This window comes from Alnus glutinosa, chromosome 12 (assembly GCF_958979055.1).
Source record: "Alnus glutinosa chromosome 12, dhAlnGlut1.1, whole genome shotgun sequence".
In the NCBI taxonomy this organism is placed as follows: domain Eukaryota; kingdom Viridiplantae; phylum Streptophyta; class Magnoliopsida; order Fagales; family Betulaceae; genus Alnus; species Alnus glutinosa.
In genome coordinates this window covers 6,550,740-6,567,140 of record NC_084897.1, presented here as the reverse complement: position 1 = coordinate 6,567,140, position 16,401 = coordinate 6,550,740, and the positions used below count along the sequence as shown (strand labels likewise).

Below are 16,401 nucleotides of genomic sequence, written 5' to 3'. Positions count from 1 at the left end.
ACAATCAGTTTTAGAATTATCAACTCATGAAGAACATGTTCAGTATGAATCTACTCAGACTTTGCAAAATGCAAATGAAGTAGAATTAAGAAGATCCTATGAAATAAGGAGATCAGCAATTCATAATAATTAAGTTGTATACCTTAAGAGTCTGATTTTGATGTCGGACTTAAGGATGATCCAAATTGTTTTCACAAGCCATGAGTGAAGACCATTCCACAATATGATACAATAGCTCATTTTGATCTAGAGCTACATCAAATGGATGTGAAAACAACTTTCTTGAATTGGGATCTAAAAGATGAAGTCTACATGAGACAACCTAAAGATTTTATAGGTAATAGTCAGAATGCTTGCAAAATAAATAAATCTGTTTTTGGGTTAATACAGATCTCCCGTCGGTAGTATACTTTTTACAATGTTATAATTGCTTCACTGATTATTGAAAATCTTGTTACTTAGTATATATACCTTAAGGTCAGTTGGAGTAAAGTAATCTTTCTAGTCTTATATGTAGATATTATTTTGTAAGTAGTGATTTAAGTTTCGCTACATAAAGTTCCTCTTACAAAACTTTAAAATGAAAGATTTTGGTGAAACTTCTTATGTCTTTGACATAGAGATTCACAAGAGACATAAAACACATTAACATTGTCTTAGAAGGCCTACATTGAATAAGTTTTGGGAAGATTTAGAATGAAGGATTTTGCACCTTCGGTAACAACTAAAAGGACAAATTTAATACATATTAAATGTCCCAAAATGTATTGGAACAAAGGGCAGATGAAAGGTCTTTTGTAAGCATCTGCATTATTCAACCTAATGCAAACATAGACTTGCACTGGATTTAACCATTGGATTGATAGTAAGATTACTGGGTCAATAAAGTGCTACAAATAAAGTTTTGCGGTATACGCAAGAAACCAAGAAGAACAACTTAACCTAAAGATACACTACTATTTGGTGGTGGTTGGTTATTCAGATTTCAAATTTTACTTATTGTGTAGATAGTAGAAAATCTACTTTATGGTATACATTTTCTTAATGAGGGATATATCCTCGAGATGCAGAAAGCAGACTATAATTGCTATGTCTACCAAGAAAATTAAAATTCTTGCCTGCTTTGAATTTACTACACATGCATGATGGATGAGACATTTTGTTAAAAGTCTCAAGATTGTCGATTTAGAGTTAGACCATAAAGATGTTCTGCGGTAATTCTACTGTAATATTCTTTTATAAGTAGAAGCAGAAATAAATATATCGAGGTCAAGTATCTCAGTATGAGAGAACATTAAATAGACATAAAATGTCTATTGAGCATATAAGTACTGAATTAATAATTGCGGATCCTATAACTAAAAGTTTATCGGTAAAAAAAGTATAAAGTCATGTGGAGTATATGAAATTCATTAATTCATTTTTGCTTAGTTTCTCTCTATTTGGTCTATAGACATCAAGTTGTTGTTAATAAAGTTTTGTGCACATTTGTTACATTTTCATGGAGATAAAATTAAAGTTGGACCCGAATAACTTATGAAAAGTTTATTCATAAAGTTTAATTGCCCATATAGTACTCATTTTGGGAATATGATATATGTAATGCATGGAAGGGACGGCTTATTATATAAAGTTTTATTGCCATGATTTATGTGTAATATTCCTTGAGTGAGTGGGAAGATTTCATGAATGGTTGGAATAAATAAAGTAATAATCATATTGAAGAACCGAACATCATAAGGAATTATATGTGTCATAAGGGCCAAGTGGGAGAATATAAAAAATTACATATGTGTTCCTCAGACACATTTAATTTGTTGTAACGGTAAATGTTAAATAATTATCATAACAATAATTATTTAATATAGGGATTTAATATGATTTATTCCAAATTACATTACATGATAAAAATGGTTTTTTGTATTAATATTTTTGATTTATTCTCCTTGATGGGAGGAGAATAATCAGCTAATTAATTAATGACGAGGGTCCCTGGCCTACCTATATAAAGAGCCCTATACATTCATCTTTTGGCACACTCATAGGCATAGGTCAGAAGATCTTCTGTCTAAATTTTCTTTTGCAGAATTTTTATTTATTGCTAAGGCTTCTTTATATGTTTGAGCAAAAATGGCTGGAGGTATTTATATTCAATTATGCTGCTTATTTTATTTGCAATTTATTTAATATTATGCTTACTGGAGAAACTCAAACTCATAAATGATTTATGAAATTTAAAAATTGAAATCATTTTCCAAAGATTTTTAGATCGCACCAAATACCAAAAAATATGAAAAAGATTTTTAAAAATATTTTAGGCCGAAACAAATGGAGCTTTATCATTATATTTTTAAATAATCATATAGCTGGTTTTTGATCCAACCCATCTATTAGATGAAATGATAGAGAGAAAAAATGAAGGGAAAATCTCAATAACAAGATCTGTACATTTATTGAACATAAAATCTCGAAGTGGGAGAGAGAGAGAGGGGACCTCTTCCCCTTTCTCCAAAAAGTTCTCCCTACCAGTATTTGTCGTTTGCCGGGGGAGGGAGGTTCCAAGCCTCCCTCCTCCTGGTTTTTGTTTCTTCTCTTAGCCCTTTTCGGGCTAGAGAGGTTTTGTTTCTCCCTGGGTTGTTCCAGTGGAGGCTAAAGTCTCCTAGCCACTATGGCTGTTTGGAGTTTTGAGTCCCCCCAGACTTATTCCGATGGTGGTTTTAGTCCTCCTAGTCCGTTTGAACTATGGAGGTTTGTGTAGTTTTTTAGTTTCTTTTAGTTTTCTTTGGTTTTGGTAGGAAAACATTCCAGAGAGGCTCCGGAGGGGGAGAGTCTGCCGCTCTTGTTGCTTGCGGAAGGGCTTGGCCGGGGTTCAGTTTTTATCAATCTTTGAGGCCAAATTTGCACTGTTTCGCCGCACTCTAGTTGACACGTGCCCCCTAGCCTTGCTCATCGCTGTTCTCTGGCTTAGGCGCTGCCTGCTACGGCCGGAAAGCTCAATGGTGATCGGAGCGTGGTCTTCACGCGCTAGGATGTTCTATACTTTTTGGGCTGCGCATGATGGCTACGTTTCGTATCTTATGCCGTGTCTTGTGGTGTCCAGGGGTTTCTTGGTATAGGCTGCTGCAAGGGTTTGTCCGATGGCAGCGTGCGTGTTACACGCGCCATCTCCAGTGGTGTTTCCTACGACGGCAGTTTCTACTTTGGGTGTTTTTCTTGTATTTAACAGATTGTATTTGACAGTTTGCTCTGGGTTAGATTTAGCCTGGTCATTGCTTTTAAGCACAGATTGTTTGTGACCAACTCCATAGTGCAAGTAGAGGTTCATATGTCAACGTAGAGGCACCTTTCTGTTGGCTAGGCTTATTTGTAGCAACTGTTGGTATGATCTGTGTTCTGGGGTAACTGTAATGGGGTACTTGTATTATGTTGGGTCCCTGTAAACTGTAACTTTGTTACCCTTTGGGTGTATTAATGAAATTGTTACATTTTCCCATAAAAAAAAATCTCGAACTGAGATGTTTCTTGTCGGATCAGGATTCCTATAATTATTTGTCTGAATTTGAGAGAATTCGAGTAGGTAATTATCAGAGATTACTTATGGGACCCACATGACCGAATGAGTGATTGGATAACCCAATTTTTATTTGGTCAGGTAAGTTTCATAAGTAGTCTCTTACAATCACCTGCATGAATTCTCTCAAATCTGGACAAATAAAGAGGATCTTAATCCCTTCTTGCCATTACCTAGCGGCGACCAATAATGTTTAAAACATACTTGCAATAAAGTCCCTCTCGTTTGTCATTATAACAAAATTTCAAATACTATCATGGCAAAATGAATTTATTTTCACTTGTACAATAAATTATTCTTAAGGACAGTCTAATGTCATCTGCTAATTATTTGGTCCCTCTTATATAAGAGAATTACACATGTTCAAGTTAGTCCAAACAAAATCCTAGAGATCCTTGTGTTAAAAAAAAAATAATTTTTTTTTTTTTTTGATAAATTGGTTCATTGGATTTGGTCTTTGACAAATAGCTTCATAGCCTCGTAAACATGAGAGGTGGCTAAACCACCTTCAAATCCTCATATTTGGTTAGAGGGAGCGGAGGTGATTCGATCACCTTAGATATGGACATACGGTCAGAAGGGTTACCAAACCACACAAGGCTAGTGATTTTTTATTTATATTATTTATTATTATTATTATTATTAATTTATTATTAAAGATGTTATAATGAAAAAATGGACTAAACTTGTAAAGAATGAGTTCTTTGTCAGGTAGTGCACCATAAAAAGCAGGGGCGAAGCATGTATACATTAGTCCGGTAGTACCCCAAAATTTTTAAAATTGCCTCCAAATTTTTAAAAATTTCCTTAAACTTTTTGGTGTTTTTTTTTTATTTTTTTATTTTTTATTTTTTATGAAATGTCTCTCCAAAACTAATTTTTTACCCCCAACTTTTTTTTAAAAAAAATTGTCTTTACCTTTAAATGTCTGGTTCTACTCCTAATAAAAAGTGATTTGTTATGTTTTAAACTCTTAAGTAACCAGGGAAAACTTTACCTATAACCCATGATCTTTTATCATTTTTGAAAAAAAGGTACACAAATTTTAAAAAGCATCAATTTAAGGTATTATTCTTTCAATATTTTTTCAATTTCAACTATCCGGTAGAATTTTTTGTTAAATCCTATCAAAATTCTCAAAATACTCATGTGTTTATTTTCTTAAAAAAATTTATAAAACATTTCAAAGATTCAAGCATTGGTATTTTTGCAAATTTTGTTAAATTTTGACTAATACCTAAATCCTAGCAATTTTTTTTTTAATTTTTTTTTTCAAAAATAAGAAGGGTATTTTGAAAATTTTGATAGAATTTAACGAAAAAATTTTAAAAAATTGAAAGATGAATATCTTAAATTGACATTTTTTTAAAATTTGAATACATTATTTAGAATATAATTAAAGATAAGAGGTTATAAGTCAAGTTATTTCATGTAATTATTAATCAAAGGGTCAAACCCAATAATAAATTTAACAATATTTAAAAATAAAATAAAAAACACGGTGAGCATTTGAATCCTCTCCATTCTGTATAAAAGCGAGGGTGTACTTCCTTTTCCATGTAAACCATCAAAAACCAAACATTTGTTTGTGTATACCGTAAAATCCACCCATTGAAATTTGAGATGTATTATTTTTAAGTTAAAAATGGAAGAATGGAAAAGGCCAAAAAGGACCGAGTGGAAAGGAGTCCCTTTCTCTTGAAATCCACCGCTGTCACCGACATATCCAATTGAAATCCAAACTCTGTCAGATCTCTCTCTCTCTCTCTCTCTCTCTGAATCCAAAAAAAACCTAAAACAATGTCTCTACCGTTCCTTGTCGTCTTTCTTTCACTTGTTTCTGAGAATTGATAACCGTCCCCTTTCCACTTTTTAATATTAAAAAAAACAATTTCAAAAACAAAAGTACACTTTTTTTTTATTGATTTTTTTTATTTTTTTTATTTTTTTAATTTTTTTATATTAAACGCCCATTCTCTATCAATTCTCCTTGTTTCTTCTCTGTCTCTCTCACTCCAAACGAGCAGTGATAGGTGGGGGACAAACAATCATCCCCCACCCCTGCTTTTCAATATAATATCAAAAAAAAAAAATTAAAAAGTGTCCTCTGATCTAATATTATAGGACACTTTTTCATTTTTTTTTATTTAAAAACACAAAAAAGGGGTGGAGGACGATTGTTTGTCCCCACCTATCACTGCTCCGAGGTCATCTATATGGAGGACGAGGGTCAGACCCTCGTCCTATGTGGCACCTTCTTTAATTTTGTTTTTAAAAAAAAAATCCAAAAGAAAACCCGTGAAAGACTTTTCCCTTTCCCCCCATTTCAGAAAAGCCATCTTCCTCAAAATTTCAAAATCCTCAAACCTCATCCCCCCATCTCCACCGTCCCCCTCCGCACCCACCGCTGACCGCTGCCGCCCACGACCACGTCGATCACTCCGAGCATGCTGCACGCCTACCAAGCCAACCGTTTCAGCTTCCCCTCTCCACCGACAGCGTTTCAGCTTCTCTCCATCACGAGCATCACCGATCGCCACCCACCGCCAACCAAGAGCTCCAACGCAGACCCACATTCAGTCTCTCTCTCTGACTTATCCACGGGTTTTTCTTGATTTCTTGGTATGGGTAGGTGTTAACTTGAGTTTTGAAAATAAATATTGGCAGTGGGTCTTGATGTTTCGGTTTGACATACTTTCTATGGTTTTGTATTTGTTATTGTTCAAAAATTTAGGTTCTTTCAAACGGAGCAACGCGAGTTCTTCAAGCAAACAAAACTTTAGGAGAAATGAACAGCATACTAATTTTTTCAACTTTCCTGGAGCTTGAACATGATAAAGTACCGAAAAATGATTTCCACAACTAATTGTCTGTTAAGTACAACAACTATGGTACAGTTGTTATAGGTTCAAATCTTGTCATTTGATAATTACAGTAAAAATAATTTTAATCAATCTTGTTTGAATGGCCTCACCATCTTCCTTGTTCGGTGTTTGACTTTTTTCTTTGTTTCTCTTCAAAAGTTAAAATAATGATTTAATGTTGCTTACATTTACACAGATAACCTTAGACTAAATGGCAGATGGCATTGCCAATTTCCATTTTATAGATTGTGCTAATGTTTGGGTTCTCTTTCTTTCTTGAAAATGACTGTATGGTCATATGTTAGTGAATTTTTGTTATTATCTATTTCGTTTGCTATAAACTTTTGTTGGGATTGGAATTAATGTTTTCTGCTGTTTTTGGATATTTATTAGATGAGTTCGAGAAATTTGTGGTCTGGAAAATGATTAGAAATTGTTTTTTTATTTGTTGATTTGATTGTAGAGTAATTGCCAATTACTAAAGGAAGCACTAATTAGACCCGATGTGGTTCACTACAATATTCTGGTTGTACATATGGGTAAGAGATTCTTGTGCACTCCCACGCATTTGAGTTGTCTGCTTTGGCATTTTCAAAGAAAATAGATCTCTTGATTCTTTTTTTTTTTTTTTGTTAGTAGTGGGTGATTTTTTAACCATTTCTCTTTCTTATCGTAACTGCGTCTATAATGGGTGGTTTTTTTTTTTCGTCACTGGTGGGTGAGGGGCCTGAGAGCTTTAGGTTTTGAAGTAGTAGCAGCTCACTTTATTGGTTAAGTTTCTGCTGCGTTTAGGCCTAATTGGAAGCAACAGTGAACTTTAGCATCCATAACTGCGCAGAAAGATCTGTAAACTTTGTGGTCAATGAACAAAATTCACTTCAATCAATTGTGCTGATGGAGAGCATATGACTTCAACTAAATACAATACCTCATCTTTCAAATTTCTTCCAGATATGTATCATGCAAAGGCACATTTATATTGTAGAAATTCTTGCTTGGAGTTGCTTACACAAATTCTGATGCAACATAACTTTTTTTTCTTTCTTTTATGCAACGGATTGAGGCTAAAACGACAAGTTTCTGCAAATTAGGAATATAATAGCAGTCATTGTGTTAACTATTTACAAAATGATTACAGGTCTGTCTATCATTATCTAAAGAGTAGTTAGTCATAGCAACAATCTTCACTTTGTAATTTAGTATAAGACAGGACTGGTTCAAGTCGAACCACACCTGCCGAAATACCTTGATGATGAGGTCAAGATATTTGTCAGAATTCAATGTCAGATAACAAGCCAGGAGTTCTTCAAGCTCTTCTGGCCATTTGATCCTCTTCTAAGTAACTGCGTCTAAGTAATGTGTTTTTTTTTTTTTTTTTTTTGCATATTTTGGTATTGCTAAGTTCTTGTATAGGTTTTACAATAAATTCAGTTGCAATGATAGATGATCATGAAATTTGAAAACGCAAAAGGGTGAAAGAAGTTTGCTTTTAATTTACATGGACATCCTAATGCTTCTTGAATTATTGCAACATAATGTTTTATTTTTTTTATTTATGTGGTTTTCTAGTAGTTAAACTTTGTCACTACCACTTGCTTGCATCCTTGGAATTCTTTCACATGTATATGCAAGGTGTGATCAAACTTGTTTCCACAAATACATTATTCATTTATCTTGGTCATATAAATTTAGAAAAATTATTTCCAATGTAGGGGCTCCTTGCCATTGTGGAAAGCCTAAAACTTTGAGAACATCCTCGGGGTGAAGATGGACCAATGCAACTTAATCGAAGATCAAAAAAAGGTAAACTTTTGTCTCAAGATGAAGATGAATTTCCTTAGAGTGAAGATGAAGCAAAGCAGAAAATAAATTGAAGACCAAACAACGTTACAATATATTTTTGTTGTTTTGGCACTATTTTGTGCTTGTTTTGGTTTTGTTTCTTTTTGTTCCTGTAATTTTTCTTCTGTAATGTTTTAGCTCTTTGCGAAGGCAACATTGAGCCCAAAAATATTGAAGTTTGGTTTTAGAACCGCGGGTAGATGGATGTGAATATGTTAAAGATGAAAGTGCACTTTGTCATTGTTAATTTATTTACTATGTTATTTTTTGATAAAATCCTTTCTCTTTGTAGTAAATTTTCCTTTGAACCTTAGAGTTAAAATGGACCTTAGTAAATTGTTTAAATTTGGTGTTAAGTTTGATGATGTGTTACCAAATTAGAGTACTTAAGTGAAACAAAGTGGATTATGCCAAAATTTTGTGCCCTGTTGATGTTTGAGAAGAATATGAATTTAATTCTGCACTAAAATTTGCATCTCTGATTCACATTCTAAAGTACACAGCTCAAGTTGGATTGCCAACAAAATGGTTGGTGTTTCTATAATACTGAGCTTCTCATAATACACCTTGAAGGCTCAAGTCAAACTGGAAATTTAATGCCAAAGTAAATTCAGGAAATACACCATTAATAACCACTGTACACCAGAAACATACACAAAAAACATATTGTATGGGAGAGATTTTAGCTACTCCAAAACAAGCAACTAGTAGCAAAACTTTTAAACCATGTTTTCATCACTTTACACAGAAGTAGTGCCAAATAGGTTACTTGATCCAACATTCACTAGAATGTGTGGCAAAAGGCTTCAGTAAGTCAGTAATTGGGAATTCGACCAAATCACTGGCACCTATCTCGACTGACTCGGAAGACCCATCAGGAGTAACCTTAACTTTTCCTTCAAGCAGATAGCAGGCCTCTTTAGTGTTGAATGTCAATGGGAATTTGCATGGGGGGTAACTCCACCTGTTAACCCAAAATGTAGCAGAAATTTACATTAAAAATGGCCAAAATGGAACTGCAATTGTGGAAAAGAATTACAGCTATTAATGAACAAATTATAGAAGACAAAGTTCTTGTATAACAGGAACAAATCCATGACAAGCACATTATTTGTAAACAACATTACCTACTCCATTTTCTTTCAAAATATTGAGTCACAAATATCCTTAAATTCTTTCTCGCAGTAATGGCTAGAGAATATATTAATTCATGACTAATTTAGCATTATGTATTTGGGTGTACATATGTTAAACTCAACATAGCAGTTTGATTAGGCTAATTTTCCAAACACCAATTGATGTAAAAAATAATTTAGAAATTCCTGATATAAATTGCTATTATCATTTGGTTTACTGCCTTCATAAAAAATCAGAGAATTAAAACGCAAAAAAAAAACCATACGGCCATTTGCAAGAAAGAAAGAGAACACAAACATTAACACAATCGATAAAATGGAAATTCGCAATGCCATCTGCCATTTAGTTTAAGGTAGAGTCTAGGATCTGTTTGGATATGTGTAAATGGAAGCAACATTAAATCATTATTTGAACTTTCGAAGAGAAACAAAGAAAACAGTCAAACACCAAAACAAGGAAAATGGTGAGGCCATCAAGGAATACAAAAAAGAACATGTATTTTTTGAAAGAACCTAAATTTTTGAACAATAACGAATACAAAACCATAGAAGCCATGTCAAACCAAAAAATCAAGACCCACTGCCAATATTTATTCAAAACTCAGAGTAGCACGTACCCATAGCAAGAAATCAAGAAAATCCATGGATAAGTCAGAGAGAGAGACTGACTGTGGGTATGCGTTGGAGTTCCTGGTAGGCGGTGGGTGGAGATCAGCGGTGCTCGTGGTGGAGAGAAGCTGAAACGCTGTTAGTGGGGGAGGGGGAAGCTGAAATGGTCGGCTTGGTAGGCATGCGGCGTGCTCGGAGTGATCGGCGTGGTCGTGGGCGGCAGCGGTCGGCGGTGGGTGGGGAGGGGGACGGTGGAGATGGAGGGGTAAAGTTTAGGGATTTTGAAATTTTGAGGAAGATGGCTTTTCTGAAATGGGGGGAAAGGGAAAAGCCTTTCACGGGTTTTCTTTTGGATTTTTCTTTTTTTTTTTTTTTTATAAAAAAAAAATAAAAAAATAAAAAAACTAAAGAAGGTGCCACGTAGGACGAGGGTTGGACGAGGGTCTGACCCTCGTCCTCCGTATAGACGAGCTACACTGCTCCACTCCAAACAGGAACACCCCTCCTAGCTCCTATTCACAAAGACCATTCTACCCGCCAATACACCGTCGAAATTTACCTCAAAACCCCTCTCCAACCCTCCAAACTACTCCTCGACCTCGGCGCTTCCTTATCCTGGCTCGACTGTTACCAGAACTACACTTCCTCCACTTACCTCCACATCCCTTGCAATGCCTCTCTCTGCGCTTCCCTCCACTCACTCGCCTGCTCCAACTGCTACGATGCCCCCGCCCCCGCCTGCGCCAAAGACACCTGCGCTCTCTTCCCTGAGAACCTCGTTACCTGCAAGCCCACCCTAGCCAACGCCATCATTGACACCCTCGCATTGCCCACCACCGACGGCTCCACTCTGGGCCCACTCCGTCTCATCCTCGACTTCCTCTTCTCCTGCTTGTGGACCTTCTTCCTTCAAGGCCTCACCCAAGGGGTCATCGGCCTGGCCGCCAGGGATGGAACTAGACATTTTAATGGGAGGGGGCCAAATAATATTTTTTTTTTTTTTTTTTTTTTTTTTTTTTTTTTTTTTTTTTTTTTTTTTTTAAAGTAGGGTTAAAGTGTGTGTGTGTGTGTGTGTGTATATATAAGCAAATTTTAAGTAAAAAAAAAACATAATCCAATTTTAATATTTTTTTTTCTTTGTAACAGCTTACATCTATAAACTGTTGGACTTATTTTTTCAATAATTTTGCATCAGGCACTCTTGGAGTACGTTCATGGGTGCTAATGGATCCACCAACCTGGAGCTGTTACTTTTGCATAAAAGAATGTGGCATTATTTATTTTTTATTTTTTATTTTTTATTTTTGAAAAAAGACCGAACTGTATTAGAACTTAATCAGTACACCTTTCAAAAAAAAAAAAAGAACTTAATCAGTACACAGACCAATCAGAAAACTTCTGGAAAGACAATCTGGCCACGTGTCTAGCCAAGTGTGGTTGATTCCTTTAGAGACAGCTAGACGAGCCAAACCATGAGCCAAGTGGTTCCCTTCTCTACACACAAAGCTGATCTCCTAGGACTGGAAAGGGGATAGGAGGATTCGAGCTTCATCAACAATAATACTGTAAGCTTGCGCCACCTTTTGTTCTTCCGCATGGCAGTGACTATCTCAAGCGAATCTCCCTCAAGAATGATGTTCCGGATGCCCAACTCTCTGCACAACTGAATTCCACGATGAGCAGCAAAGGCTTCCATAGTGGCTGGATCAGAGATGTAAGGCTGGGTCATGCATAAAGCAGCAAGCTGTCCCAAAGAGTCCTTAACAGCCAAACCCACTCTTATAATCTTTTTCTTCTTATCAACGACGGCGTCCCAGTTGAGTTTCAGCCGTCCACTTCTGCACTTCAATATGCAATGTTTCATCTGCACTTTAATATTTTTTCTTCTTAAAAGTTGAGGGGGGCCATGGCCCCTACCGGCCCCCCTTCCTACGTACCTGCTGGCTGCCCTGGGCTGCTCCAATTTTTTGCTCCCGGCGCAGGTTAGTGCCGCCTCTCTTCCCCCCGCTATTTTGTGCTATACTTGTCTGGTACGCGCTCGGATCCGGGCATGGTGTTCCTGGGCACCAGTGGGCCCTACTACTTTAATTCTTTAATTTCCAAAATTGACCTCTCGAAATCGCTTATGTACACGCCGTTGATTCTGAACCAGGTCGGGAGCACCGTGATAACGAACTATCTACAACCGTCCGATGAGTATTTCATAGGTTTGACTTCAGTAGAAGTCAACGGGAAGACCGTGCAGATCAACAGCTCGCTCCTGACAGTAGATGAGAACGAGTCTAGTGGGACCAAGATCAGCACCGTCTATCCGTACACTGTATTGGAGACGTCCTTATTCAAAGCCTTTACTGAGCTGTTTGTTAGCGAAGCCTCTGCTTTGAACCTCACCGTAACGAACGCCGTTGAGCCATTCGGTGCGTGCTATCCAGCGAAGGATGTTTTTAGTACGCGAGTGGGACCAGCCGTCCCCACAGTCGATCTCGTGATGCAAAGCAATGACGTGTTCTGGAGGATTTTCGGGTTGAATTCAATGGTCAGGATCTCGAGGGATGATGTGGACGTGTGGTGCTTGGGATTTGTGGATGGTGGGCCCAATGCTAGGACGTCGGTGGTGATTGGAGGGCATCAGATGGAGGATAATCTGTTTCGGTTTGATCTCGAATCAAAGAGATTGGGGGCTTGTTTGGCAAAGACATGTACATAACATAACAGAACAGAGTAGTGGGTTGTTAATTTTAAAATTAGTAAAAAGTGATGATGTGATATAAAAAAGTGAAAAAGTTTTGTATTGTAGTGAATTTTTTTATTTGAATGGTAATAAAAAATTATTGATGTGAGAGAAAAAGTAAAAAAAGTGAGAATGTTTTGATGTTGATTGGTATTTGGAAATATAAAAAAATTTAAAAAGAAAAGTACATGAACAGTACACGCATTACTGAGTACTGTTCTGTAACTTAACAAACAAGGCCCTAGGGACCTCATGTGCCAACTTCAATTTTACTTCCAATCAAATTCTCAAATAAGCCTTGTGAATCTCTGTTGGAGATGCTCCAAATGTTTTTTTCATTGCAGGATGAATTGGAAGCTGAAAGAAGATGCTGCACATAAACAAGTCACCATCCAAACTTGAAATCTACTCTTTCTAGTGCCAAAGAAGATGCTGCAGTTGGGGAAGAAACTTGTGTTTCCGTTTGTTTCGGTGTAAAATGTTTTTTGTTGTAAATTATCTTTAACAAAATTATTTTTTCCTGAAAATATTTTTCGGTATTTGGCTCTTACGAAAAAATTATATTCCTGCCAAATTGACGGAAATCTGGCACAGTACAACCGGATTCTAGCCGTACTGGCCATATTCCGACTAGTTTGGCCGGAATATGGTCTGCTAGAATCTGGCGACGGTGGCCGGATGTCGCTGGATTTCAGTGATGTCCCCAAAATCTAGGCTACCAACAAACTCCAATGCCCAGCGGTGGCGAATTCTCACAAATGTGCGTGCAAGAATGAACAGTTTAAATCCAGAAAATGATTTACAGTTTTCAAAACCGCAAATTGCTTTCAAAAATTAAAGAGGCTTTTACGGTCAAATTGAAAATGATTTTCTTTGACTATCATTTTCGGTTGCACCAAACACGAAAAAATACAGAAAAATATTATGCCCAAACAAACTAAGCATTAGGGAGGAAGTGCATGTAAAAGATAAAGACCATGTCTCAGCTCTCAAGTGCCAAAGTTCCATTTTTTTTTTTTTTGGGGTGTGTGTATGTTACAAAACCAGAAGCTAGATGAACTTTAGATTTTAAATTTGTTTCTTTAATTTTCTGTCCATGCATTTATGAGGTGTTGCAATGTGCAATTTGGAAATTGAACTGAATGATGAATAAGAGAAGTCCTTTTCACCTGCTAATGTCTATTGTTTAATTTACTTGTTGAATTGAGTGATAAATATGACAGTTTTCTTTCAATTCTTTTGGTGACAATTCTTTTACATTTCTAGCAATCCTAATGGATCACCAATGGCCCAATGGTATGAGAAGAGAGAGAAAATTACATATGAGAACCCAAAGATTTTGGTTTCAAAAACTAAATCTTGAATCTAATTAAATTCTAAAGAAGAAGCAGTCTTGACCACCCCGAATAATTTTTATATTTATATTTAATTAAACCTCGTTTAAAACTCAGCTCACTCATTTAAATTTCATGAACAAACTCGTATAAGACTTGGCTCGCTTATATATATATATATAGAGAGAGAGAGAGAGAGGGGGGGGGGGGGAGAATATATATTAAACGGGTATGTATCATTTAATAATCAAGTATAGTTTCGTGTTAACGAATTTCTCTTTTAATAAGCGAGTCGTGCTCAAGTCGAGCCCAAGCGAACTCACAGGTAACTTTGTTCGTTTACAGCCCTATATGACATATTAATTAAATGAATTTATGTTTATAAAGATTTTATAAGCATAAGTTAGATTACCTGTTATATTAGAATAATATTTACTCTTTTCTTTTTTTCATTTCGTTTTTCAAGTACATTGTACTATTTGTTATCCTCTTGCAGGATCCCTAAGATGAATTCTAATAGTAAAGAACTTTAAATTCATGTTGTGATGATTTTTTTGAAGATTTACATGCCAACAATGAAATGGCAGAAGATCAAAATGATTTAAACATTCATAAGAATGATTTGAAGCAAACAGTTGTCATGAAAATGCATTTTGATATAATTTCTTTTTTTCTTTTTTCTTTTTTATAAAAAATCTTATTTTCTATATGGACGTTGTGAATAAAATTTTGAAGCGAGCTAAATGGCGGTCAATAGATCAACAGAGTTTGGTAAATATAAATTTTTATTATAACATATCCTCCATCATGGTAATTTTTGTCCATTATTTAATTTTTGTTTACTTGTGAATAGTTTACAGTGTTCTTTGCCAACTATGGAGCATCCCCCTGCGAAGCTTTTGGGAAGAAGGGTAGTCTTGTGTGTGTGTGTGTATAGCGAGAGAGAGAGAGTATTACTTATTAAGTAACAAATTAACAGTAGTCAATATATATATTAATTATTAAGTAACAATAATTAATTTCTATACAAAATATAATTATATTTATAAGTATCTATATAATATATAATTTAATGATAAAATATAATCATATGGTTATATCTTATATGGTCTAACCATTAAGTATTTAATGATCCTTGAATTAACAGTTTAAATTGTTAATCATATGATTTAATGAAAATTCTGATGCTTAATCATATTATTCATATAATCATATCATATACATTGACAATGTGATTGGTATAATTCCAAATTAAGTGATTAATATTAAAATCAACAATGTATTTCTTACAATCACAAATAATCAAATATTATCATTAGGATTCATATCATAAGATGATATGATCATATGTACTATCACTAGAATTTACATCAAATAATCATATAATCTAACAATTTATGTGATATTAAATCTTAAGAGATATGACACAATGTATCTTTATTATATAAAGTAATAATCATATTAACAATACTTATTTTGTATCATTGTATGATTAAGAATGATCTAATAATTCATTTGATCTAACAACAATAGGTGATTAGATCTAACAATTCATTTGATTAAATTTAAGTGTGGTATAAGATTCTAAGCACATAATTTTGATTAATACTTATAACTTATTTTAGCTCAAGTATAGAATAATAAATAAGCACGATTATTATTATTCATATAATCATATACAATGATATATAATGTGATTGATATACCGTATAATTCCAAATTAAGTGATTAGCATTAGAATTAACATTGTGTTTCTTATAATTACAAATTAAGTATTATCATTAGAATTCATATCATAAGATGACATGATCATATATATTGTCATTAGATTTTATATCAAATAATCACATGATCTAACAATTTATATGTTATTAAATCTTGGGTCATATAGCAGAATGTATCTTTATTATATGAATCGTTAGATCATATGATCATATAATGATATTTAGATCATATGATAATATTTAGATCATATAATCATATGATCTAAGTATTATCATTAGATATTTAGGACAAATATGATTCATATTTATCATAGATAATATTATCATATGATTCATAATTCATAAATATATAATTACAAATTAAATTATAAGTATAAATTATAATCACATAATGTCACATAAGTATACGAATTCATACTTATACAATAATTAAGTATCTAGACACTTATACAAGGATTGATAATCTAATATCTGTTTCTAAGACAAATTAAGTGAATAGACAATTCCAATACGTAATCATATGATTTAATGATCATTAAAACTTCATCACTTATATCTTATACACTTATACTTTGTTAGCATATATTAAC

The 16,401-nt window shown here is 34.5% G+C and overlaps 1 long non-coding RNA gene and 1 pseudogene across 1 annotated transcript; one reads left to right on the top strand and one right to left on the bottom strand.

Annotated features, from left to right (window-relative positions):
- Positions 1 to 8,855: 8,855 nt before the first annotated feature.
- On the bottom strand, positions 8,856 to 10,328 carry LOC133852390 (uncharacterized). The gene is made up of 2 exons (XR_009895929.1): positions 10,031 to 10,328; positions 8,856 to 9,241 (listed from the first exon to the last, which is right to left on the bottom strand). It is a non-coding gene; the product is annotated as an uncharacterized LOC133852390 (long non-coding RNA).
- A 6-nt stretch (positions 10,329 to 10,334) lies between these two features.
- On the top strand, positions 10,335 to 13,133 carry LOC133852528 (probable aspartic proteinase GIP1; annotated as a pseudogene).
- Positions 13,134 to 16,401: the final 3,268 nt, after the last annotated feature.